The 25,126-nt window shown below is 41.6% G+C and overlaps 1 pseudogene; it reads right to left on the minus strand.

The window, feature by feature from the left end:
- Positions 1-8,230: 8,230 nt before the first annotated feature.
- On the minus strand, positions 8,231-21,533 carry LOC109454124 (small ribosomal subunit protein uS10m pseudogene; annotated as a pseudogene).
- Positions 21,534-25,126: the final 3,593 nt, after the last annotated feature.

Below are 25,126 nucleotides of genomic sequence, written 5' to 3' on the forward strand. Positions count from 1 at the left end.
GCATTGGACCCAGGCCTCACTTCATCTCTGCTTAAGCTCCCTGTCTCAGGGCAGAGAAACAATCTTCTTAGGCAATGATCCAAAACATGAGACTTCAATATCAGTTCACACCTGGCAGCTCACTTCCCTGGGCACTGGGGTGACCCCTGACTCACCACTCAGAGTTTTCTGTTCACTGAAATTGCGTGTCCTGGAGTGATGAGGGACAGCACAAGTCACCATCCCTGGCAACTTCCCCCATGCTAAGCGCAGTGCTCTTGTCTGCTTTCCATACTGTTCTTCCCCAGGCTCTTCCACGTGCAAAAGTGAAACTTAGGCAGTGATGAAGGGAATTTGCTGGCTGCCTAAGCGGCAGTCCGTGTATGGGTTCAGGCACAGCTGGACTCAGGCTCAGACAAGGATTTTGGTACCGCCTTTCATGTTTGCTCTGTCTGGCTTTTGGTCTCCTCCTAAGAGGCTGGGAAAGGCTTGTCCACAGCCCTGCTTCAGCTGCTCCTGAGGGCTACATGTAAATACATACAGATATGCACACAGATGGCTAATGTAACTTCTATGTCTTAGTGCTTTGCACTCACCACATCCCTATGAGGCAGCTACTGGTTTGTGTTGTTGTTGTTGTTGTTGTTTATTTTAATCTCAATTTTTGATGTGAGGAAACTGGAACCCAGAGAAGTTTCAGTAGCTTATTCAAGCCCCATAATGGTGGATCCAGGTTCCCCACACAAGGCGTGTGATGTTATGATTGATACTTTTCACCACTCCATTCGCCCAGTACTTAAACAGAAGTACAGGGAAGTCTGTGATCACACAGCATTATGTCCCAACTTCTGAGCTGATGACTCTGTGCCCTGAAATGGAGCAGTAATTCACCAGGCGAGACAGATGACGGACACATCAAAGCAAGAGGTGTCCCGATGTCACTGATCAGGGCTCTAATCCATCCTTGCTCAGTGGCCTCTCATGGGTCACATGCTCACACCTTGGCCTGGGCAGGGGGTGATGGCTGCTGGAGTGATGCTCCCACAGAACCTAGCCCAGGAGTACGGGATACTCTCTTCAGAACAAAACAGTTTTCTTGTCACAAAAACGAAGACCTTGAATACTGTGTGACACAGATAATATTTATTACTCTCAACTGTAGGACACCCACATACCTGTGGTGTTTAAATGTGTCCACAAATGCTTTGATGCCCCTGCTTTAAACACATTGTCCTCCCTGGCCTGTCAATGTGGTGACTTACACCCAATGAGTAGATTGTGGAAAAAGTGAAGGTGTACGTGGCTTTGAAGTGGTAACGGGCGTTACAGCTCAGGATGAAGTCTTACGTGGAACGGGTGTTACGGCTTCCTCCTCTCACTCTCTTGGATCATTTGCTCGGAGGGAACCAGCAGCCGTGCTGTGAGGACACTCAAGCCACCCCACAGAGAGGTCCGTGTGGCCGGAAGTGAGGCCCCTGCCTCACTTCTGTCAATAGGGCTTAATCGTCAACCATCTTTAAAGGGATTAACACAAGAAATTTTATTTAGTACTTACACATGTGTTTACCATTTCTGGGGCTCTTCATTTCCATGTGTAGTTCTAAATTTTCATCCAGTATCATTCTCCTTTCACTCAAGGAACTTCCTGTAACCTTTCTTGTAGTTCAGTTCTGGTAGAGATGCAACCTTTACGTTTTTGTTTATCTGAAAAACTCCTTTTGTCTTCCTTATTGAAAGATATTTTCACAGGTGAAATGTTCTAGGTTGACAGGTATTTTTCTTTCCTTGCTTGAACTATGTCTCCTGTTGTCTTCAGGCTCGGAGTTTCTGACATGAGGGCTCTTTGTCTGTGTTCATTTTTATCACTCTTTGGCAATTTGATTACAATGTGTGTTGACATTTTTTGTTGTTATTCTGATTGGCATTTTTTGAGCTTATTGGACTTCTGAGTTTGTATTTTTCATCAAATTTGACATTTTTCAGCTATTCAGTACATCTACATATGTATGTATATGTATACATATACAAGATATATATATATATACACACATATATGTATATGTGTTTCACTTTGGGTGTATCCTATTGTTATATCTTCAAGAGCAAAGATACTTTCTTCTGCACTGTCTATTCTACTGCTAATCTGATCCATGTGTTTTTCATTCATTACATTGCATCTCTATCTCTAGAAGTACTGTTTTGAGTCTTTTTAAAATCTGTTATTTATCATTTCACCTGCTTACATTTTCCTCCACTTTCTTGATCATGAGGAACATATTTATATTAGATATTTAATAACCCTGTCTTCAAACTTAATTATCTATATATTTCTGACTCTTATGGTGAGGGGAAAAAAAAGAACAAACAATAAAAAAAGAGAAAAGAAAGCTACCTTGTCCTGATCAGCCATCAAAAAAGAAAAACACCATAAACAACATTTTAGAAAAGGCAGACATTCCTCTTAATGCATAATATAGATTTGTAGAATTCATGCAGGGATCTTACATTATCAATAATTTATAGGCATCCTTTTCTTCTAACTAGCTTAGATATTAATTTTCTTTTTTTTTTTTTTTGACAATGATAAAATAATTTGAAAAATTTCTAACTTACCATTCAAGGCAGCAATGGGAGTCAAAGGGGTTATTGGAGTTGGTTCATAATAGATAGTTGTACTCCCTCAGCCCAGTGTAATCATTTTCTAGTTCATACTGAAAGGAATAAATTTGTAACATAGATATGACCATGACTCTGGCTGAGAACATGGTGTATACAGTTCATAAATTTGTGCACACAGAGGACAGTGTTATAGTCCTAAAATATACATAGTGGATCCACCTTTTCTCAGATCATGGCATATTTACAAATGGCAACTTCCTCTAGAGATGGACTGTGACTAAATTGCCTTCTGCTTTTCCTCCAGTGCCTAGAAGAAAAAGTGCATGTCGTTCATCTTGGTTTAGACTATACTCGTGAGATATGTAAGCACGGGTCCTTTCCGTGAATTGCATTCCCTGTGAACACAAAGGAAATATAGGGGATTTGATTTTCACCAGTGTAGCATGCATAACCTACAAACTCAGAAATCATATTAAATGCATAACTGAATATTTTAGGAAAATCTTTGCAGTGAGGTCACATTACCCACACACCAGCAAATAAGATTTTAGAAAACATGTTCCTGGAAATTGGTGGGTATGGTAATTGCTACAACAGGAAATCACAACTCTATAGTTACAGCTGTGACTGTTCTCATCTCCTAAGGCCAATGGGAGCATGCACATTTAGCAAATTCATTGCATGTTAGACACGGATTACACACATATGGAATGTGAGTTTATGGGGGAAAGAACATAGCTGGCTTGGAAAAATCTTTCATGTGTCTCCTACAAAGCAGTGATTCACAGGATGTTACTAAGGGACCCAGGAGATTGTTTCTTCACGTTTCCCACTCCCTGCTTTTCGAGAGTATCTCCTACAACATGAGAAGGATATTCATTCATCATCAGGATGAATACTTCCCCTGCTGGAGAGCTAATCCACTTGACTTACTGAGTGCCTTCCACAGGCCAGACAATAGATTTTTATATTCATTAACACGCATAGAGAGAGCTCTTATGGCAAAGGGCTTGACAGCATAGTAACTCATTTACTCCTCCACGCACTCTGTCAGACAGGTGGAATTATTAACACCTTTTCACAAATAATGAAAAGCTTGTAGCTGGTAGGGGAGGGATTTAAACTATGTAATCTGCATCCAGTGGCTCCCTTTTTCCTTCACTCCACTACACTGTCTCATATTATGCAACGTGCTTTTACATATATCATTTAATTCACACAAGAATATCAATACCCACTAGACTACTGTGATGCTAACGCATAGAACACAAGACAGAGTAAGGGTATCAATATTTGAGATGTGGGTCTCCCCTCGCTGTGTGATCTTCTGCAAATTACTTAATCACTCTTAGCTCAGGTTTCCTTACCTATAATATGGGAACAGTCACTGCTTTGTCTCTCTTTTTGGGAAAATGAAACACTTGGTATTGAAACACATTGGAGCTGGAAGAGCTAAACTAATTTAAGATAGCCACTTTTTTCTTACAAGGTAGCTCATGCGAATAACTCTAATTCTTCAAATGTTTTTCTGAACAGAAACATTCCCCTGAGGGCCACGTTGAATCTCTGTTACTTCTGTTAAGGATTGTGAGCTCTGGAGCCATCAAAGTTTTACATTAAAGCTTTTATCTCCTTCTATATGCTCTCTGGTTTGAGCAAAATGTCCAGTACTGAAGATGTCCAGATATAGCACAGCCAGTACAGAGTATTATTGATTTCTGCACTGATCATTTCGTATCATATCACACATATATCATGCCAGTTGTGTGGGATAACATATTTCCATTAATAAATAAAGTAAATAAAGTCCACGTTTTTAAAAATTAGGGCAGTCCCATCTAAGGAATAATGGATTTTAAACTTGCTGCCAACTGAAAAATCAAGTTTTCTTTTATATGAACTGCTAACGTTAAGCTAGGCATAGTATTACTGTGTCACAGATAGTGGTTTCAGGTTGTTAAAAAAACAAAATTCAACAGAGTAACTTGGAAGCTCTAATTGGCTTTATTAAACGTTTCCGAATTGGGCAGCACAAAAGGGAGCCCCTGGGGGTTGTACAAAACATGGTTTTTACAGGAAGAAAGTGGGGAAACGGAGCTATTAGCAAAAGAAAAGAAAGGTTTATTTTTAGACCAGGATAGCATTTATTTTTTATTTTTATTTTTTTGGGGGGAAGGGACTGGCAAGGGTTTTATCATTCAGATAAAGCTCTTTTTTCTATGGAGGATGGAGATAGCCCACAAAGAGATTACCTCACTGAAGCTGACCAGAAAATTCCAGACTGGTTGACTAAGATTACATTTCTGGTGGAGACTGAAACTGCAATCAGGTCAGGTATTAGTCAAGGTTTGACACCATGGGCTTTAGCGCAAGTGGCCCCATTTTTCTGGGGGAGTTCTCTCTAACAGGGTGGTAGGATGGTGTAATTTTGGGAGGAACTGTGTAAATTCTCAATTTTTTCTACATAGCTTTTTTTTTCTTTTTCTGCCATGGCCCCAAATTTGATCCCAGCAATGCAAATTGTAGAAATCTAAACAACTCCAATCATCCTTTGCCTAACCTAATCTTTCTCCTCCCCAACAGAGGCAATAATACTTACCTGAAGCATCTTCTGTTGCCCCCAACCAGTAAACCCCAAAGAGCAGTAAAACAATCTAATTCTATGGCCTGCCCTGGTCTATCTTCTGTGTATAAGCTTGAACCAGGGGGGAGGAAGTGAGACAGATGGTGCCTTCCATTCTTACAAGGACGGCTGTGCAATTCTCACTACTTTCCAAATGGCTTATCTGCAATGGCGGTGCTCAGTGACGAAACATTTCACTTTCTTTTCCCTCCTTCTAAAATAGTAAACTGTGTTGTATGTTTTGCAGTCCTAGTAGGAAAATGTTCATTATACCATCAGTTTGTAAGCATCCTCTAACTCAACTTCTTCTATAAACATGATGTAAATTAACCTTTCAGATGAGCTTAAGCTACGGTATTAACAATACTATATGTCAGGAATCTGTAGTTGGAATACAGTCAGGAATTCTATATTTGTAAATTCCTTCTGCTTAAAAAAGGTATTATTTCCATTAAACTATGGTCAGAAGTGAGACAAAACCAGATGCCATAGCATGAGTTTAAATTATGGGAAATTTTAAATGACGTGTTTAACTTTGTGAGATTTCACTATAAGTGCAACTGTTTTACTTTATGTTATGTAGACTCATAGATTTTAAACATTTTAAAACAATTATTATATTCTGGCATTGCCAAGAGGCATATGAGATATTTAATAAACACCTTCAAGCCCATTTCCCTAGCACATGTCAATAAGACTATTTCCAGTAAAACAGAATGGGACAGCATAGATTGCACTGCTGAATATAACTAGCATTTCAGAGTTGAACCTCCCATGAATGATTAAAAGAAAGCATGTGTCAAACTTTGCTGTTACGGATCATATTTAAAAGTGTGTTGTGCATGATTTGTTTTACAGGGAAGTAAGTGTCAGCATATTGTGTGACTACAAATGATATTTGTTTGTGCACACAGTGAAAAAAAAAAAAAAAGAAAGAAAGAAAGAAATCCTTGACTGGAAAGCCTTCTGGCTTCCTGGATATGCATCGAAAACGTTTTCTTGTCAATAATTTTGACATGTAAAATGTTGCTATTTACTTGACATCTTGTTCATTGATTTATTTTTTGAATTTTTATAAGAAACATGTTATACAAAAGACAGTTCTTGTTTGACCATGGCTATATTTTTAAATGAAGTAATTTCCTTAAATATAATTGCATATGGGTGTTTCAGAACTAAATTCAATCACATATATAGAATTTTTAGAAATAAAATGACTTTCTGGCCTAGTTTTCTTCAAAACAAGTCTGCTGTTTATTTTGTTTATCTGCCATGTTCATGTCTAAGCGAACAACGAAATGGGTGGCGACTAAGTTGTAAGACACTGAGTTTTAAGTTCACAAAACTGGACGGTGTAAATTTTGACATGTGGATCCCAGATCAAAGTCCATCTCACAAGTTGTTTAAAGTCATGTTTTTGATGAATTGCAGAAAAACATTTAAAGCAACATGGGATCACATTGGCGTGCACAGTGCAGGAAAGTGGTCTTCTCTTGCGGTGCTTGTGAGTCCTGAGCCTCCGGGAGTCCATCTTCACGGTGGGGCCAGGGTCTCCTGAAACCCCAGGGAGATGGTGTCATGCGTCCACGGTGTGTCAGATACTGACCTTGGTTCCGCGCGGATGGACGCTGCCTGTGCGAGTGGGGAGGCTCTCGGTCGTTTGTGACAGGCATCTCAGTGGTTTGTATTTGTCATTTTCTCGTCCAGGTTTCTAGGGGCACAGCACAAATGCGACTCTGACAAGGTAAGAATAAGTTCTAGCGAGAGGGAGCAGTTTGGGGTTATCGGTAATTTCACTGCGTCAGAAGGTAACTAGTGAGAGTCTTTTGATCGAATGAAAACTTTTCCCACTCATGGTGCTAGATGTATTTATTAAAAGTCCCCAGATTTTTCTCAGACATTCTTTCAACTGGTCGTTCGAGACAGACTTATAAAGCTGGTTTTGTTTGAGGAGCTAAGAATGCCAGAGTGAAGAACAGAGATGGGAAAACTGCCCTGTACGTCATTACCTCCTAGGGAGAGAGCCAATTACAACATAAATACGTGGAGGATTATGTTAGAATGTGATGGGGGCTCAGAAAAAAATGTGGCTGTACCGGGGTCCTCACAGCCTGGGACTAGATGGCTCAGCCAACACGGTAGTGTTTTTTGGTTTTGTTTTGTTTGTTTTTATTAGTTTCAGGTGTACAAAACAATGCAATAGTTAGACATTTCACCCCTCACAAAGTGATAGCCCCCTCCCCCAATCCATTGCCCTCTGACATCATATATAGCTGTTACAATTCCATTGACTCTATTCCCTATGCTGTGGTCCATATCCCGTGACTATATGGTTTTTGTTTTTGAGTTGATAGCAGAAGCAGAGACACAGCATTCACCATTATCTACTTGTAAAAATAATTCATTACCTATGTATGGATTATCAGAGCAACAGTTTTCTAGAGGATAAGAAACTTCTCCATTAAATTGTGTTTACCCTTAAAAATAACATTTGTTTTTAGTTTTCCTCGAAATTAGGGTCCATTTGTGAACCTTGTCGTCATGACATATCAAAAGATAATTTACTCAGAAACTGGTGGATAAGTATCTTTATATACCATTTTATACCAAGCAGTAAACAGGCTGGGTAGTTGTAACAATGCTCACTTAGTGAACACCCCAATACCGTCTTTATTTGTTTTCCATGCCTATGCAAGTCTTTGTTCTGTTTCGAACTGAGTTGTCTTTTTCTGATTTACTCAGAGAAATTCCTGCCTACATTCTGGGTATGAATCTTGGTCAGATATATGTGTATTGCAAGTATTTTCTCCCAGCCCTCTTCTTGCCTTTTCACTTTCTTAATAATGTTTCTTTTCTTTTTCCTTTTTTGTTTTGTTTTAGTAGTTAAAATGGTTTCCTCACACTTGTTAAGACCAGAACTGAAATGATAAAGGAATGTATAAAAGAACAGATAAAGTGGTCCTTTCACTGTAGTGCATCGAATCATGACCGTTCCTTCCCCTGCTTTCAGCTGATCAGGACATGTGGACAACACAGCAGTTCGGTGAACTCAACGTTGTCTCAGAAGGAAGCGCTCTCCATTTCTTCATACGTGCCTGGCCCACTCTCATTCCAAAAGCTGGCCCAAGTGGTCTCCTCAGACTATATGACTTGCTTTCTTCTTTATCTTGTGGTATCGTTTCCCAGATTGGCTCCTTGATGTGTTCTGGTAACCGTTCTATTTTGTCTTTGTGGCTTCCATGGCCACTCCTTCAGGTAAGTTCCGTTGAATGCATTCCAAGCAGACATCTGCTGTACTTCCAGTTAGATGTTCTAACTCTAAACATCAGTAAAGAGTACTCATATCATACTGAACTCGGTGCTTCTTGAAAATATGCACTGATCTGAGAAGAGTAAATCACTCTATTTTCCTTGGAGGTTCATGTACTTTAATAGAGATACTGAATTCTTTAGCAGCAAGCACGGCAAAATACTCATAACTGTCCAATACAGCCTTATCGTGGCCTTTTACTAAAACTGACAGGTTATATAATGAGTCTGGTTCCCCAGAAATGGTAATTGTAGGCTTGGTCAAACCCTTGGGAACATCAACGTGTAGGTTTGAAAACTGTACCCACTTCCTATTGGTTCTGAGAAGAAACCCACCACTTTTGATTGTCCTGCTCTTAGAACTGTTGACAGAAAAATTCCTGCAACTCTGCCCCAGGCGCCCCCACACAGCCCCGAGCACAGCTCGCACCACCGTCTTGCCGTCCCGCTTAATAATGTTTTCATGAGTGAAATATTTTAATTTTAATGCATTTTAAACGTATTAGGTAGATTGGGTTTTACTGTGCTTTTTGAATATTTATTGGCCACATTTCTGCCCTTCTCAAATACATTTTGCTTCTTTTTTCATCTTTTCATGACTTCCCGATTTCACAATCGATTTCGTCACAATGGTGTCCGCAGGTCCCCCACATTCTGTTCTGTTTAGTATCATTTTTGCTCCACTTTGCATAATTTCTCCTGACGTGCAGTTCACTGATCATATCTTCTGCGGTGTCCCGTCGGCTGTTAAACTCACCTGATACACCCCTAATTCACGTTATCACACATGCCTTAGAATGGATTTCTATGTTGTTGTAAATGTTCTAGAATATCTCAAATTCCACTTCTGTTTAAATCCTGTCTTTTCATCTCAGTAATGGTGAATGTAGGTACATGTGCTAATTCCCTCATCTGAGCCTCTGTGTTTACGTCAGTTGACCCTACTTTCCCTTTGTTTCCTCTGCATGTCTTGAAATGTGTTATGTGTACCAGACATTTTGTATAAACAAGCCGTAAAGCCTGTGGAACATTTTTCCCTGGAAAGATCAAGCTCTTCTCTCTATCAGTCAATCTGCATGAGGGCTAGTCAAACAGGAATTTATCTGGACTAGAGCTTAGTTGCAACTTTACTTAATTTTGCCTGACCCTTGGCTTCTAATAATTTGGTGGCAAGATTTGTTTTATGTCTTGATTTTCAAAAACACGATGGAAATCTTTGTCCTGTGTGCTTTGCACCATGCAGGGTGTTGAGGTCCAGGTCCCTGGAGAGTGACATCTGTCTGCTTTGTCATCTCATTGGCACGCAAAGCCTATGGCAGAGAACCAGCATCAGGGAGGACAGCTGAGAGTCTGGATTTCCTCCATGTCCTTGTTGCCACCTCAGACGAGGTGGCATTAATGTCCCTGCCTGGTTCTTCCTGCCCAGAAGAGTCACTTTACCGATTACAGGCACAGCCTCCACCTCTACTAGGAAACACCCCATGCAGGTGGGCAGCCACCGATTTCTGCTAGTTGTCTGAGCATCAGTCAGTTTAGAATATTTTTGCAAACAAAGCTCTTAGATGCATTATTGTTTGTTTTGTTTTAATGTATTTTCCCCCCGAGTTTTTACAATGGGACTATGGGAATAATAGCCTGCCCTGCTTTCTACACCCAAACCAAAATCTGAACTCCAAGTATGTCTTTTCAATTATTGCCCAAATTAATTTTTTTTTCTTTCTCACATTTTGTGTATAAATTCTATCTCCTCCTAATTTGGAAAAATAAATAGTCCTATTCCTTATCATCTCAATTATCATAAGAAATAAAACCGAGTTAGGGCAAAAATATAATTAACATTTTGACTTTAAGGAAATCATTCAAGAGTAGAAGAGAAAAAAGGTCACTACATAATTATAATGCAAGTTGTATATTTTAACTCGGTTTGGATTCAACATTCCTTCCAGATCTGCCATTTGATCTCATAACACTGCTAATAGTTTAACAGAATGTAGCCAAATAAAAATGTAATACCTGCTTCTTTTCTGTCAAAGGAGTGATGTTTGTTCAGAAAGAAAGCGAAAGAAGCACCCTTAGTGCACAGCTCTGTGTCTGGGACCGAATCAGACCGAACTGAAACAATCGATTGCATGGTTTCCTGCCCGAGCTGCCCATTAGGCCTGCACACGCCCTGCTAAATGGACCTGGGGGCAGGGGTCAAACCCTGGAGGCTCGCACCGATTTTTGCCCAGCTCATCCAGAGCTGGTTAGTAATTCGAATGGGCTAGAAAGCTTCAGGGCAGATTTTCAGGTTGTTAGTCATCGTGTTGTTTTCTCTGCACAACTCTTATATTTATCATCTGGGTAAGTCTCTTGCATTGATGAGTTTTTGATTTCTTGGGGGAAATGATTGATTCAGAAAAATTCTAACCAGCATGCTCCTGGCAGAAAATAGATTTTGGTTATTTAAAGAACATTTATTGAGCTCCAGCTTCCCCGAGGCACAGCATGTTACTATGCGGCCGATATAACGTAATTTGAAAGTATGTTTTCTGTTCTTTATGACCATGGTAACATGAATTCTTGAAATAGTGTGCAAAATGGCATAAAACAACAAATCCAGAATTTGCAGCAATTTCTTACAAAGTGAAGATCTGAGAATCCAACAGTTATCTGCATGTTAGGTGAGGAGTCCTGTAAGGAAAGAACTGAGTTTTAACACGTTGCGTACGGCGGGGTTTAAATCCCTCGTGAAGATTCTCGTGATCCGTATGCAACATGTTAAGCTCAGCTTTGAAGGAGGCATTTGGGGTTGACAGGGAGGGTGGGTTGGGGTGGGTTGGGGGCTAACCCCACACCAACATTCACGTGACACAGCAAAATTTTTACAAAGATTATTCCTTCTTAAATATTGAAATGCTATAAAAGTAGTCTCCAAACAGGTAAAGACCTGTTGTGTAACTTTTTATATACACTATTCAAATACAAACACTGAAAACCAATCTATGACCCATTTATGTTTCCTCTTAACCTTCCATGATTTTTATGGAAAGGAATAAAATGCTGGCCAATGATTATATCCTGTACAATTAATTTTACAGCTAACAGAGCAGATTTTAAGTTAAAAGATTATGTATATGCATAATCTTTTTAAGTATTTGGACTTCGAAAGAAGAAATGCTGAATGGAAGATATGCTAGGAAATAATTAAAAAAAAAATAGGAAAAAAAAATCAACCAAAGAAAGACCTTAAAAAATTCTGGAGAAACATATTTTACATAATGTCCTATTGTAAACTAATTGAGATGTTACAGCTTACTCATCTGATGTCAAAAGTTCAACTCATTTCATGTAGCAACGAGCGAGCGAGACTCATTTTAGAGCCCTCTCCACAGGGGAGGACTCAGTCACTCTCTGACTTATCTGACTGCACATTTTTCTAAATTAAAAAACAAAAGAAAACAAAACAAAAAACTGACAAAAACTATGTGGGAATCTTTTTAGGAAATGTTTGGTTCATAGACCAAGTTTTATTTATTTATTTATTTATTTTTTAAATTTAATTTTATTAAATTTATTGGGGTGACAATTGTTACTAAAATTACATGGATTTCAGGTGTACAATTCTGTATTACGGGTGGGGGGTGGGAGATGAGGGTAAGGGGGATCGAATATATGGTGATGGAAGGAGAACTGACTCTGGGTGATGAACATAGACCAAGTTTTAAAACAACAATCCACACTAATACTCCTGTTACTACGACTACCCAAGGAATCATGTGTTTATTGGACAAGAAATTAGAGACTTTCTGAGTCATTGTCTTTCTATCGGATATGCCATTGTCAGTGTTGATTCAAAAATGAGTTTTATTTCATCAGCGTATAACAACAAACAGTAATAGAAAGAGATGTCCCCACCAGTGCAAAAGCCCGGATAGCAAATGTTACTCTTATTAAGGCGAGTATTAATTGTTACTATCCTGTTCTCTACTGTATAGCAAATGTAGCCTCTGCAGCCACCCTCTTCCTTTGAACGCGATTGTTTATTGCCACGTAGCTTTCTCCTGCCTGTGTAGACAAACACATAACCTTGTCCCCATGCCTTTGTACACTTGCACCCTGTATCCAGCCTCTGTGCTGCAGTGACTCCCCAAGGTACTGCTAAGGCCACCAGCAGGGAGAGGACAGTGCAGCCAGCCCAGAGCATCGTCTTGAGGCCAGGAGTGTGAAAGGGGTCACAGCAATGTTTTAATGAGCTCATTCCCTGTAAGCCCAGTGCCTACATTCAACTCGCGCAATTTCTGACAGTTCTGATGGGGGGAGCAGCATGGCATTTTCTTCCTGGGTACATGAGCGCCATGTATCATCCAGTCATCTAGTGTTTTCAAGAGCTGCAGAGCGGAGGCTGAAGTGCTCTGTCTATGGAACACGTCTCAGGTGGGAAGTTGGAAGACCAGGGGGCATCACACGGAAGTGGGATTCTTCGGCACACGTTTGCTAGGCTGAAGAGGAATGTGTAAGGATGAACTGCGCACAAATAAACAACCTTGGAATGTATAAAAATTCAAAGCATTCCAAGACAAATATTTAAGGGATTCCAGCATCTGATGGGAATTGCAAAAGATCATCTGTAATTTGCTGAGTTAGTCCACATAACTTTGGATCATTTTTGAGATTGAAATTTGCAACCTAGAGGGTGGAATTTAAGTCTATTTATTATTTGCTTTTCAAAGCACCTGTGTCCAAAAATGGATCCCATTTCTACCCGGTGACGGTAAATTGGACAAATGGCTTCACCCTCTTGGGTCCCAAGTGCAACATCTGTAAATTGGAGGTAGGTGTAGTACTAGGCTTAAAGTTACTGTCACAGAATAGGTGGCATTATTTATGCAAAGGGCTTGGCAAGTGCACACGTGTCCTACACACATTAGCTACCAGTTTTATGATAAACCAAAGTGTAGTATTTTGCACAGTAAATATGGTTTAAATAATTTATAGACATTCCAGATTTGCAAATCAGTGATTGGCATATGCTCAAGAATTGCTGATTGTTGTGATTTTGAGCTTCATGCTTATTTGAACAGATTTTAGACCTAAGCTTCCTAAGTACTAGATGCTAGAGACTTGTAATTACATAAAGCTGAATCTGTGAAACGTGGGCTAGCAGTGCTTTCTGCAGTCTCTTCCTCTCCATATGTCATTCCCAATATGTCTGTCCTGTCTGGTGTTCAGCACGGGTGCGTTTCCAAGGCATCAGGAGGCACTGCGAAGGGACGGCATGTGTGCCAGTTCTTCCAGCATTTCAAAGAGGGAGCAGAGAAGGGGAATAGAAAGTCAACTAGCTCTCAATCAGGAATTCCGTCTCTCAAAAGAGGCACAAAACAAAATTGCACTTTTCAAAAGATAAAACAAAACCCCAGAGGAGTTCTCTTTGCTCAGAGAGCTCTGCTTTCCTCAGCATGGTTATTCACAAGGAAGACATTTATTTATTACGTCCTGTGGGCATAGAGGCTAAAATCTACCTGTCTCATGGGGGGCATGCGCTAAAATCCCATAAACGAGGGCCGTCTGATTTCCGGCAACAGCAAGCCTGCACGGGTGAGACTTGCGCAAGCGCGGATGTAACCGCTGAGCCGTGCAGGGCCCTTTGGGTACCACGGGAGGCAGCTGGGCTCTGTCTGGCTCTCTCGGAAGTCAGCTCGCAGGCAGGCGCCAGATGGATCGCGCCTTAGCTAAGGCTTTATACGGAACACTTCCTGGTGTCATTGTCAGGGCTTCTCCGGAGCTTTGACCACAGCGATCTCCAGCTGGGGTGCCTCATAGGAACTCAGAAAGGCTTTTTATCATTTCCACACTGGTGCTGGCAGCTCTGCCTTAAAAAAAAAAAAAAAAAAAAAAAAAAAAAATCACCTCTTTCAATTACTTTATTTTGGGACCAGAATGTTGAGCATTTCGTAGGGTCGGCATTGTGTTCAGAATGTAAATATAAAAGACACTAAGGTAACAGCATCAGTTACACCAGGGTATTTATTGCTTGGAAAGTGATGGAGTCAAATGGCATTGATCCCTGGCGTAATGGGCCGTGACCCTCATCCATCTGCTCAGCCCAAGGCAGAGATCAATATGCTCTTTTCGTGGGGAAGCCCGAGGCCTCCCCTGGGGTTAGACTTCGCGCTTCCCGGTTGCTAATGTGATCAAAGAATAGTCGAGGCCAAAACCTCATTTTCCAAGCTACTGTAAAAAGTTTTCCCTTCAAAGGAGCACATTCTGATCAAATGTTGTTATTCGGTTTATTTCTTTCATTCTTTGCAACTCAATGGCAGCACAGTTCTATTGATTATATCTTCTGAGACTTCCTGCTGAGTTCAAGTGAAAGCACATTTGCAGCCTGGGTGCAAATCTGCTGATGAAGTATGACTACGCGTCAGTGAACAGTTACGTAGACTGTTTCAAGGCTGTTAGCAAGGGTGTCTGCCCTCCGCTTTGGGCACTGGGGCGTTTGCGTTGCTTTAAGAGATACTCTAAAACCTTATAGATTTGGGTAGCATTTCAATTGTATCTAAAATTACTGATTATTTTTTTTCTTGGGCTTAAAACCAAAACCAAAAAAATTCAGAAATTTTATTGTGCTAAAATAATTTCATGTTTGCTAACGCAGGAGCCTGAGCATCTGAAATATAGCTTGTGCTTCAGCAGTTAAAAAAATGTACATGTGTATGTATGTATTTATTTATTCTCCACATGATTCTGAAAGGACTGTATTGGCCTGGATCAAGGCCGCGGTGTGGTAAGGCCATAGCTCATTTGATGTTCCTCCCTGACCTAAGTGGGTGTTAGAAACATGACTTTCGTAAATGCTGAGACAGCCCCTCTTTCCTACTTACCTGTGTACTTCTCTGTCCTGGCGTGGTTTTCAGTGTTCATATCAGGGGTTCGAGAAAAGTCACTGTGCAAAAGTGTATGTGTAGTTGAGGCAATAATGTTGGTTAAAGAGCCAAAGTCTTTGCAAATAGATTCACAGTGATCTTTGTAAAGTATTTATTATAGAAACCTTTAAAGAAAACAATCACCTGTGTGTAATATTTGTGTAAATAAATAGCCAGTCCCCAGCAAACAAATGAGAATCCCAGAAAAATGCCACATTGCCCGTGACACAGACACCTATGGCATGAGTCGATCCCTTTTTGAATCGGCATCTATTCCCCTTTCGTGTGCATCGACCTCACGATAACCCGGCTTCTAAAGGTGCCACTCTCCTTGGGGACAATGCCAGTATCTGATGAGAGCTGTGGCAACGTCTCGTTAGCGGCAGCGGTTAAGCTTTGTGCAGTCACCGCAGATGCTGACTGAACCTCTGTTCTTAGAAGAAATCTAGGGGGAGGCGCTTGTGAGCCTCTGCTCACAAAGTATTCAGCTGATCAATGCACGGCCGTGCCCTGTGCGACTTTCTGTTTAAAGACGCCTCATTTAATATACGTCAGCGAGTCTCTACCATTGAAGTCACAGGCGACAGCACTGTCACTCGTGCCCCGTGAAGCTTCGCCAACACCCGCGTTCTCCGTACGGTGAATCCCAGCCTTCTTGTGGCAGGACCACTAGACCCTTTAGTGCTGTACCTGGGCCGTTTGAAACAGAGCAATCACCAACAAAACCCTCAAAAATGTGAAAACGTGGCTCTAAAGACCCCAAAAGGATCCTTGTGTATAGCAGGAAAGCTGAAACCAGCAGCCAGGAACTTGCCTTGGTGGGAAGCGGGTTCTATCCCCCCACCCTACCTTTCTTCAGTTCTTACGGCTGGGCTAGTTATCAAATAATAAAACTGACACAGGACCAGGTTAACAGGAGATAAAAAATTACTATGTGTGCACGGAAAAATCCCAATATGATGCTCAGATCACAAAATGAGGCTCAAAGAAGTGATCACACCAGGCACCTTTTACACGTTTGAGACAAGAAGCAATGAATCTGTGAGGACCTGAGGACAGTGAAAGCCAGCGCTCATCAGTTACGCAGGTCTGCGTGTTCCTCGGTGAGGGGTCTAAGCCCGGTTTGGGCCTGGCTCGGAAATGAGCAAAGGCGTTACAGGGTTCATTTACACACGCCTTTTTGACTCTGGGTTTTATAACTTGTGATGAGGTTGGCTCAGTCTTCAGGATTGGAGGGCACCTGTCATGGAGATTTATTTCTTGCTTTTGGGGAAAGAAGAGCCTCAGAGGGCTCTTCCCGGTCCTCCTGCTTCTCAGGTGATTACAGTTCAAAATAGCCAGCGTGCCATTGTGGTGTGCGTTGGGGCAGCCTGCCATGCAGCCCGCCTGGTCCCGTGACCTCAGCTAGGCATGGAGGTGCCAGGGCCTCAAAGTGTGTGCTCTGAGGTCATCCACAGGGAATCCGAAAGCACCTTGGTTTGGGGGCACAGATAGATTTTCATGAGTAGGTCAGTTCACAAATATGGGATTCTTAAATAATGAGGATTGGCTGTAATCGGGTAAATCCTAATAGTTTTTATCCTTGCTGTATGGCCCCGTCCTGCGTGGAACGCGCTGTCTTATAGCTGTAATCAGAACCTACAAACAAACGATTTCAATGCAGCACTATGTTATAGAAATACAAATCAGATATCGTATTAGTGTTTCTGCATGATGCAATTCCAGCCATATTGTCCACTAGCAATGAGGAAAAAAGTAATTTCTTACAAAAATTCTTTGTATTCAACCATACTTTTAGATTACAGCTCTCAGACCTTAGTTTTACTGGAGTCAATATACATTTAAGGCAATGAAAAACTCAACGGAACGTGAGATGGTTGTTAAAACAATGTGGAAATTGCCAGAACTCCGTATCTTTTGCTAAAACGCTGCGTGAGTGCATCTGAAGAAGAAATAATGTGAGAAGGCGGTTTTACAGTTAAGTTGCTGCTCCATGTCTGATCAGATCGATAGGGGCCAAGAGTTGCTCCTGTCTGTCTCGTGGCTGATGAGTGGTCGCTGGTGTGAACCCACTTCCGAGGGGGCAGGCACTGGGAGTGGAAAGGCCGTTCGTGAGAGACCTCAGTGTGTGCTGCCTGCTGGCCGGAGCAAACTGAGCTGAACAAGTGCAGGGTGCATGTTGGTTGTTGTCAGAGCAACGTCACAATACCTTGGTGAGTAGGGTCCGGGAGCTGTTCAATGTTCACGTCAATATAAAGATCCTTACCCGTGGAAGTTATTCATTAGACTAAAGTTTGGCCAGTGACTTACAAGATATGAAGTGTTACCTATGGATTCAGACGTGGGATGCTGTAGACATTACTAATTATTACTAAGCCAAGAATTGTATATAAGCAGCCCTCTTTTTGGTGGTTTGGGTGAAGAGGTTTTTTTTTAATTAATTTAATCATAAATACTTAACAAATATATATTATACAGTCTAAATTGATCCAATTTCAAAATTTTAAATGCAGAATTTACATAATGAAAGTTATAATACAAACAACACATTTTAAAACAAAAAAATATTTAGCAGTTGCTCTTAGATCTTATAACAATTTGGAGATACAACTATCAGTTTCGTAGAACCTGCAAATGCCAGTTGAGTAGTTAAAGGATTTCCATTTTCCATAATAATAATTTAAATGTAATTTAGATATAAACTATATATAGTAAATATGTGTAAAGGATCATCTAAGCTATATTATTAGAAATAATTCTCACTTTAAAATGCTACAACAGCAAAGCCTATACAACATATTATGCAACAAAAAATGTCAGAAATAAATGACTGTGATCTTTCGGGGGAGGAGAGAAATATTAAATTATCCAGAAAGAGAGTCTTTCTTTTGCAGTGAGACGGGATCGGAGTCGTGTGTGTCTGAACGTCAGCTCTCCTCCGAACCTAATTCTGGCGAGATGAGCTATCACAAATAACCTGCCTCACAAGCGCATCTCTCAGCTGCCACAGACTGAGCATCTGTCTGTTATTTGGGAAAAACAGCTACTTTAAATTTTTTTAGGATTTTCACATCTATGGAGAGCACTTCCGAGCTTTGCCCCCAACGGCTGCACGTGGCGGTTTGCAGGGTCCCTGCTGGTCTGTGCCTCGCCCCGCTGCCCCCACCTGGCCATGGTATCACTGCGTCCCGTCTTGGCAGAGACAGAGAACCCTTCTCAGCACCCTCCTCGCTCCCTCATCAGCTGATGGCAAGCTGAGGCTCAGATTCAGATTGCCCACAATGAGGAAAGTTCTGAGATTCTTAACCAATTAAAATAGAATTAATTTGAAAGGGATTTACTTTTAAGTTGTTAGAAATAATAAGTCAAGGGGAAAATTTCAAAGCCACAGAAAACACAACTGGACATACCCAATAGGAGAATGAGTTGTGCCATTTTTGTTTATTTTCTTTTTAAAGAAGACAATGGGAGCGATATAGTAATATTTACTAAAATATAGATTAAGTCTCGGGGTGTGGATCACTTTCAGTTGACGGAACATGATGGGAGAACCCAGCCTTCCCCCGCTGGCCCACGACCTCTCACAGGTAACCCTGAGGTGTGACTGTTTACTTGCTGTTCACACGCTTTTCATATCTTGTTGATAGGTTCTCAGAATAACGTAATGTCATAACTCTAAAGGACTGTTTAGAGATGTGCTTAGAGCAACTCACGTGATCTATGAGTAAAACTCAATGAAAAACTCATTTAGTAGGTGAGTTAAACCCCAGATGAAGTGATATTACCTTAGTGGCTTGAAGGGTCTTGTTTTTCTCAGGTGCACATGTTGTGTTTTCTTCAGCTGAACATGGAGCACCTCTTGTCTGTTTTAGTTTTCATCTTATTAGACACTAATCATGTTGATATAATTTTCAGTGTCTCAATAGCTTTAAGAAAATATCCATGTTCTTCTGGAGTAAATCCCAAGGGAACAGTGAAAGTGGCAATGGGAGCTGTTAGACGCTCAGGTCAGAATTCTAGAACTCAGGATTCGGAGGTGCTTTGCCTGTGCAGATAGATCCTGAAGGCAGATATTATCACGGAAAGCAAGCTTGAAGGTCAGGGTTATCTAACCGCAAAGGTCACTTGACTTTACCGGCGGCTCTGTGTCTGGAGTGAAGTCAGCAGGATAACGGTAGTGTGTTCTGTGGGAATCTTTGTCTTTTCTCATTTCCTCGCTGACATGTCATTTTACACACGTCACAATAAATTAGCTACAAGGTGAAGTGAACAACACATTATCAGCAATCACCTACATTTCTTTTAGGCATGTAGTTTACTCAGTACTAATGAGCAGAAGGGAAACTAAGGTAAAGGGGCATTTCAGCAAAAATGTATATAATTATTTCCTAGCACTAGTAAAGAAAAATAATTTTTTTCTCTGGGTCCTTCCTGCCTTTCTGTTTCTTTTAAAAATAATTAGGTCTATTGGATTTCTAGAACGTTTTTCCCAATATTCTTTGTCTGTACAATGCCTTATAAAGTTAACTTCTAGCCGGCAGTATATATTACAGGTTAGTTCCAAATGGAGGTGTTTGAAGAGGTTGCACTTCTGCTGCAGGTTTTTAGCAAGCGATGTGAATGACAATTATGAGTGATGTCATTAAATGATAACCATTTTCTTTTTTTTTTTTTTAAATATTCTAACAGTAATCTGTGAACCCACACAGGAGGGTCCGGAGATTATTGTTAGTTTGTCAGCACAGAATATTCTCCCTTCCTGCAACACACCTTATCTCACAATTTAAGAAGCCCATTTTCCTTTTATAAGAAGAAATTCAATAAGGAGGCTGTTTCACTGGTCTTTACAATAGGACCGTGCCATGCAGAATCCATGGCTGAGAGGCCAGGGGACAGCTGCTGTGGTGACCGCGCCCTAGTTCAGGGCCAGCAGTCCACGACGTTAAAGCATTGGGCCTGAAAGTCTCACCAGTCTTCTAGTTGACAGAACACAAACTCGAAAGGGACCACCGGCCGCATGGACATCATAAATGGATGTTTCATGTCAGTGTGTATCTATTGGGAAGCTTCTGGCTCCACACAACACAATGACATAGACAGTAGGACATATCAACAGTTTAGAAGTTGGGTGGGCTTCACGCTTCTTAGATTCAGCTTCCCGATTCTGTCACTAAGGAACCAGACTCCTCCATCTCGGGTCTACACCGGTCAATATGCACTTCTTTCTGCGGTCCTTCCCCCATGGTTGTGCATCAGAGGACTGCTTGTCTTCTCGGGCACACATCTCTGTTTCGCATCCATGGAATAAATTCCCCCTAATTTCTCACTGAGCTCGTCACCTGCCAATTGCTGGGAAAACCTGTAATGACTGATGTGGGTTCCCCAACCAACACCTGGCAGGGTAAACGGGTGCCCTGCCTGGCTTTCCGAGTTAGGGACCATTCCTGGCTCGGGAAGTGATTCTCCAAAGTGTGTGCTTTTATCCATGAAGGAAGGCTGGAAGGGATGCTGGGGACTTCGGTACTGAAACATGCTCATTTTAACTATTTAGCATCCTCCTCTTAATGAACACAAAAGAATCTCAGAAAAGGCTATTTAGGAAAATGAGACTATGAATAAATAAGAAAGCATCGGGGCTCTAAAATTCCTTCATTTTCACAAAAAGCCCCACTTCCCTAATGAGAGATAAGAATAATGAGGACTAAACCTGTCATTAAAACCTGGTTTAGAACGGTTTTCTTCAGTCTAAATGAGTGCTCCGTGGGTAATTTATTCAGTGGAATTCCTACCACAGAGCCTCCCAGCCACAGGCTCCTGGCTCGTCTGCTTCTCCTGACTCATGTCTGAGATCAGGGGGCGTGACATTAGCTCAGGTGTGGGCGGGCGCCCCTTTCACACAGCTATTCTGTGACCCAGCCGTGGCTCCTCACTGCTGGGCTCGGGGTTGGAACCTGCTCTGACTGCAGACTCTGCAGCTGGAGCCCCACACTGCTCTCTGGGCCAGACACGGACGCCCCAAACGCTGGCCCACTGCTCTGGGCTGGCTGGCTGGCTGGCTGGCACCAGGCCGGCTCTGAGACCCACAGGGCCCCTGCCATCCGGCTGTGACTCCTGTTGGGCCCTCCATTCATTCATGAGTCCCCTGTGTCATCTAAAGGCCGCCCATGCTCCCTGCTGGGGGGATCCCTGGGACCTGCCCCAGGACTGGCCTGGCATCCCGAGTCTTTGGGGAGCCAGCCAAGGGTCTCTGAAGGCCCTTGAAGCTTGTCAGTGAAGGACCCACGGCACTGGTTGGAGTGGATGAGCAGGAGCTGCTATACTTGGGTGAGCTCTTCTGGGACATTAAGTCTGACAGGGACCGAGGGGACTAGGCAGACTCACTGAGAGCGTGGCCCTTAGGAGCCTGGAGCTACCAAGAGCCCACCCTCAGCGGCAGAGAAATGTCTGAGTCACTGTGGAGGTGGTGGGGAGGGGTCAGAGGACTCGGGGAGACGCGCGTGTTGGAATACACCTAGTATGCGAAGCCACCGGCCCCACCAGAGGAGTGTGAGCCTGAGAGGTCAGAGGCCGCAGCGGGCACGGTACGTGGGGCACGGTGCCTGAGAGGAAGAGCAGCGGTCCCAAGACGCTCAGTGCCTGGGACCGAGGGTAGGAGAGGTGGTTCTGGAGTCGGCACGGGGGCTGCTGAGAGCCTGAAGCCACAGAGGCTGGGATCACGCTCAACCCTCGCTGGGCTGCCAGTGTCTGAACAGCAAGGTCGCCGATTTGTTTTTAAAGCCACTCAGATCCTGATGCATGTTTATCACAGCAGCTAGGATGCTCCTCACACAGGAAAGTGAGCCTTCAAGGGGCTGCCATGGCAGAAAGCAATGTACGTGGTGCTAATGTAGAGGTTGGGTACCAGAAAGTGAGGAAATGTGAAAACTCTTTTGGGTAGGAATCCATTTTTGAAAATCAGATGTGTTATGCAAAAAATGCTAACCAAGAGCCTGTACTTATTTTGTTAAAAGGGATAAATTATAAAGAATTATTTATTAAATACACACACACACACACACACACACACACACACACATCTCCTTTAGGTGCAGAACTATTGCGCTGTGACTTAGGCCTATGTAACTCCATCTATCCACCTGATAGTAGGTGACCCTTCTAGTCTGCACACTCCCAGTTTCCTTTTGCGTAGGGATTTTTGCTGTTACTATTTGTTTACTCAGCATCACTCTTGTATACCTTCATTGTCCCTCATCTGGGCCAATGATATTAGCTCTCTTGTTTCTTGCCCCACAAGATTTCTAGCTCCATGTGTATTTGTACTGTGAGATCATTTTTGAACCTAAACTTTCAGACCAATGAAATGAGTCTAGAGGAATAGGCCTTCCTTAAATCATTTATTCATTCCTTGGTTTGCTAAGATAAATGTGGCCCCAGAGTATCTTATTTTTGTGTGATGCATTCACTCTCTTTAAGTGCTTTATTATTTAGTTATTTAGATATTTGTACACCTGAAATGATTTAAACAATTCTTGTCTTTGATTTTTGTGTTCTGAAATCTGCCTCCCTTGTGAATAGACTCCTTTATTTGTTATTATCTATGAACATATTTTGGCTCAGATCTGGTTATTTTTGTGGTCTTATCAGGATCCCTTAGGTGGTGAGAGACAAAGATGTCCTGGCCTTATGGAATGGAAATTTAAAGAAATGACCAAGATGGCCTCAATATCTCCCTTGGCTTGACTCAAGTTTAGACACGCTTTTCTGACCACAGATCCCTGAGCTCCCTCTTCTTAGAGCATTTACATTAGACAGCTTGCAAATTCTTTTGGTGCTCCCTCTTTAAAGCTTTCTGACATTTTACAACCCAGGAATGTCCTTCTCTGAGACCTAGGAGTTATTCCTCTGAAATGTCATCATCAAGAGAGACGGTGTCCCCGTCTCCTAGTCTGGGCTCATGGGAGCGTAACGCCATTGGGCTCAGTGAACAAACAAATGGCTTCATCACAGAGAAAAATTGCAAATCGAGAACTAACTCAATGAGCTTGACCCATGCCACTGATACACGTGCCCCCATCTTCTCGTTTTCCTCGAGCTCACGTCAGCACTGAAAGGCCCTCCACATCCTTCTTTCGGCAGAGCTGAGTTTGGTCTCTCTCCCCACTGTTGTCGTCTTCAATAAAGTCTTCCTTGCTTGTAACTTTGGTGCGGTTTTGCTTTGACGGAACCTAGGGTGCCCACTGCTCTGTATTTCAGTCTCCCTGCCTCAATGACGGGAGACTCAGCTCACCAGCCAGTCTCCCTTTGGGCTCGTTGGAGTCAAAGACTTGCATGGTTCCCGGAGGAATCGAGATCCATCCACTCGGCAACGTCCTCTGAGTGTCAGTCTTGTCCTGGATCTGCAACTTCCCAGCTCTCACCCTGCACTCGGATGCCTTTCTCTAGACAGCTGCCCAAACCCATCTGTGTGATGAACCAAATGGCTGCCTGGGCACACAAACCTTGTCATCTTTAAATTATCAAAGTAGTAAATGTTTATAAATATTCTAAAGAACATGAAAACTACCAAGTAAAAGTGAGAGTTCCTACCATTTCTTTCCCCAAATCCCATTTATTTAGGGGTTTGTCATAAAACGGCAGACTTTTGTATTGATTTGTTTTATTTTGTAGTAATGTGCAATCATGCTAATCCTGTTTTTCTGCATCTTGTCTTTACTCACTGATATATCTCAGACATATTTAATTCTAAAGTCTTTTAAAGTTGGTACTTTTGAGCTCATTACATGCCACACGTCCACATTAAATGCTGGTCAAAATTAAAAGCACTCATTAAATTAGAATATGTGGCACAAATAATTATTGGATGCCCCAAAGGAACAGAACTCAGGGCCAAGGAAAAAAATGTACTTTCCTTGGCAGGTTTTCTGAGCATACACTTTGAATAGAGTTTGCTCTTCTAGGGGCTTTTAAATTTCAGTGCAGAACAATTTTATGAAACTACAGGTGAATCGGTTTAAAATAAACTGGCTGATGTGACAAATTGATCATAATGACACATTGCTCAACATGACAGATTGGTCAAAAATGAATATGTCTGGTCATTGGCTTCCAATTATTGGTAATTGCGTGCACTATGGGGATGGTTTTGCAATTTTTATGCACCTTTGAGTATTTTCATCCTTTTATCCAAAGTTTGGAGGGAGGAGTAATTTTTTTGTGTGAACCCTGGGAGGGTTTAAATTTTTTTTACATGTTTCTGACCACTTTGTTTCAATATTCTTCTCTAAACACGTCACTGAGTGTGCATGGAGGTCACACGTACTGCTAACACTTCAAACTTGAAAGCAGAAATTGTTTGAAATTGAAGCAGTATGATGGCACAGAAGGATAAATGTTATGCCTAAAATGTTGCTGGAAAAACTTACATTAGAGTAAAATGCATATGCAATGGGAGAAGAGAAAAACATGATTCATATAAAAGAAGTAGACATTGACAGAATATGAATTAATTTTAAAATATAAAAAACTTTAGAAAATGGAAAATGTTATCCAAATGATTTTTAGAGTTTTGAAATTTGCCTTTGGACAAATCACCTGGAGCTAAAAATGAAATTAAACATTCATGAACACAAACAAAGCATATGGTTAAAAGAGAATCTTTAAAATATAGAAGGAACAGACATACAAAAATGCA

Source organism: Rhinolophus sinicus, chromosome 15 (assembly GCF_057876585.1).
Source record: "Rhinolophus sinicus isolate RSI-liver-muscle chromosome 15, RSI-T2T, whole genome shotgun sequence".
Classification (NCBI taxonomy): Eukaryota; Metazoa; Chordata; class Mammalia; order Chiroptera; family Rhinolophidae; genus Rhinolophus; species Rhinolophus sinicus.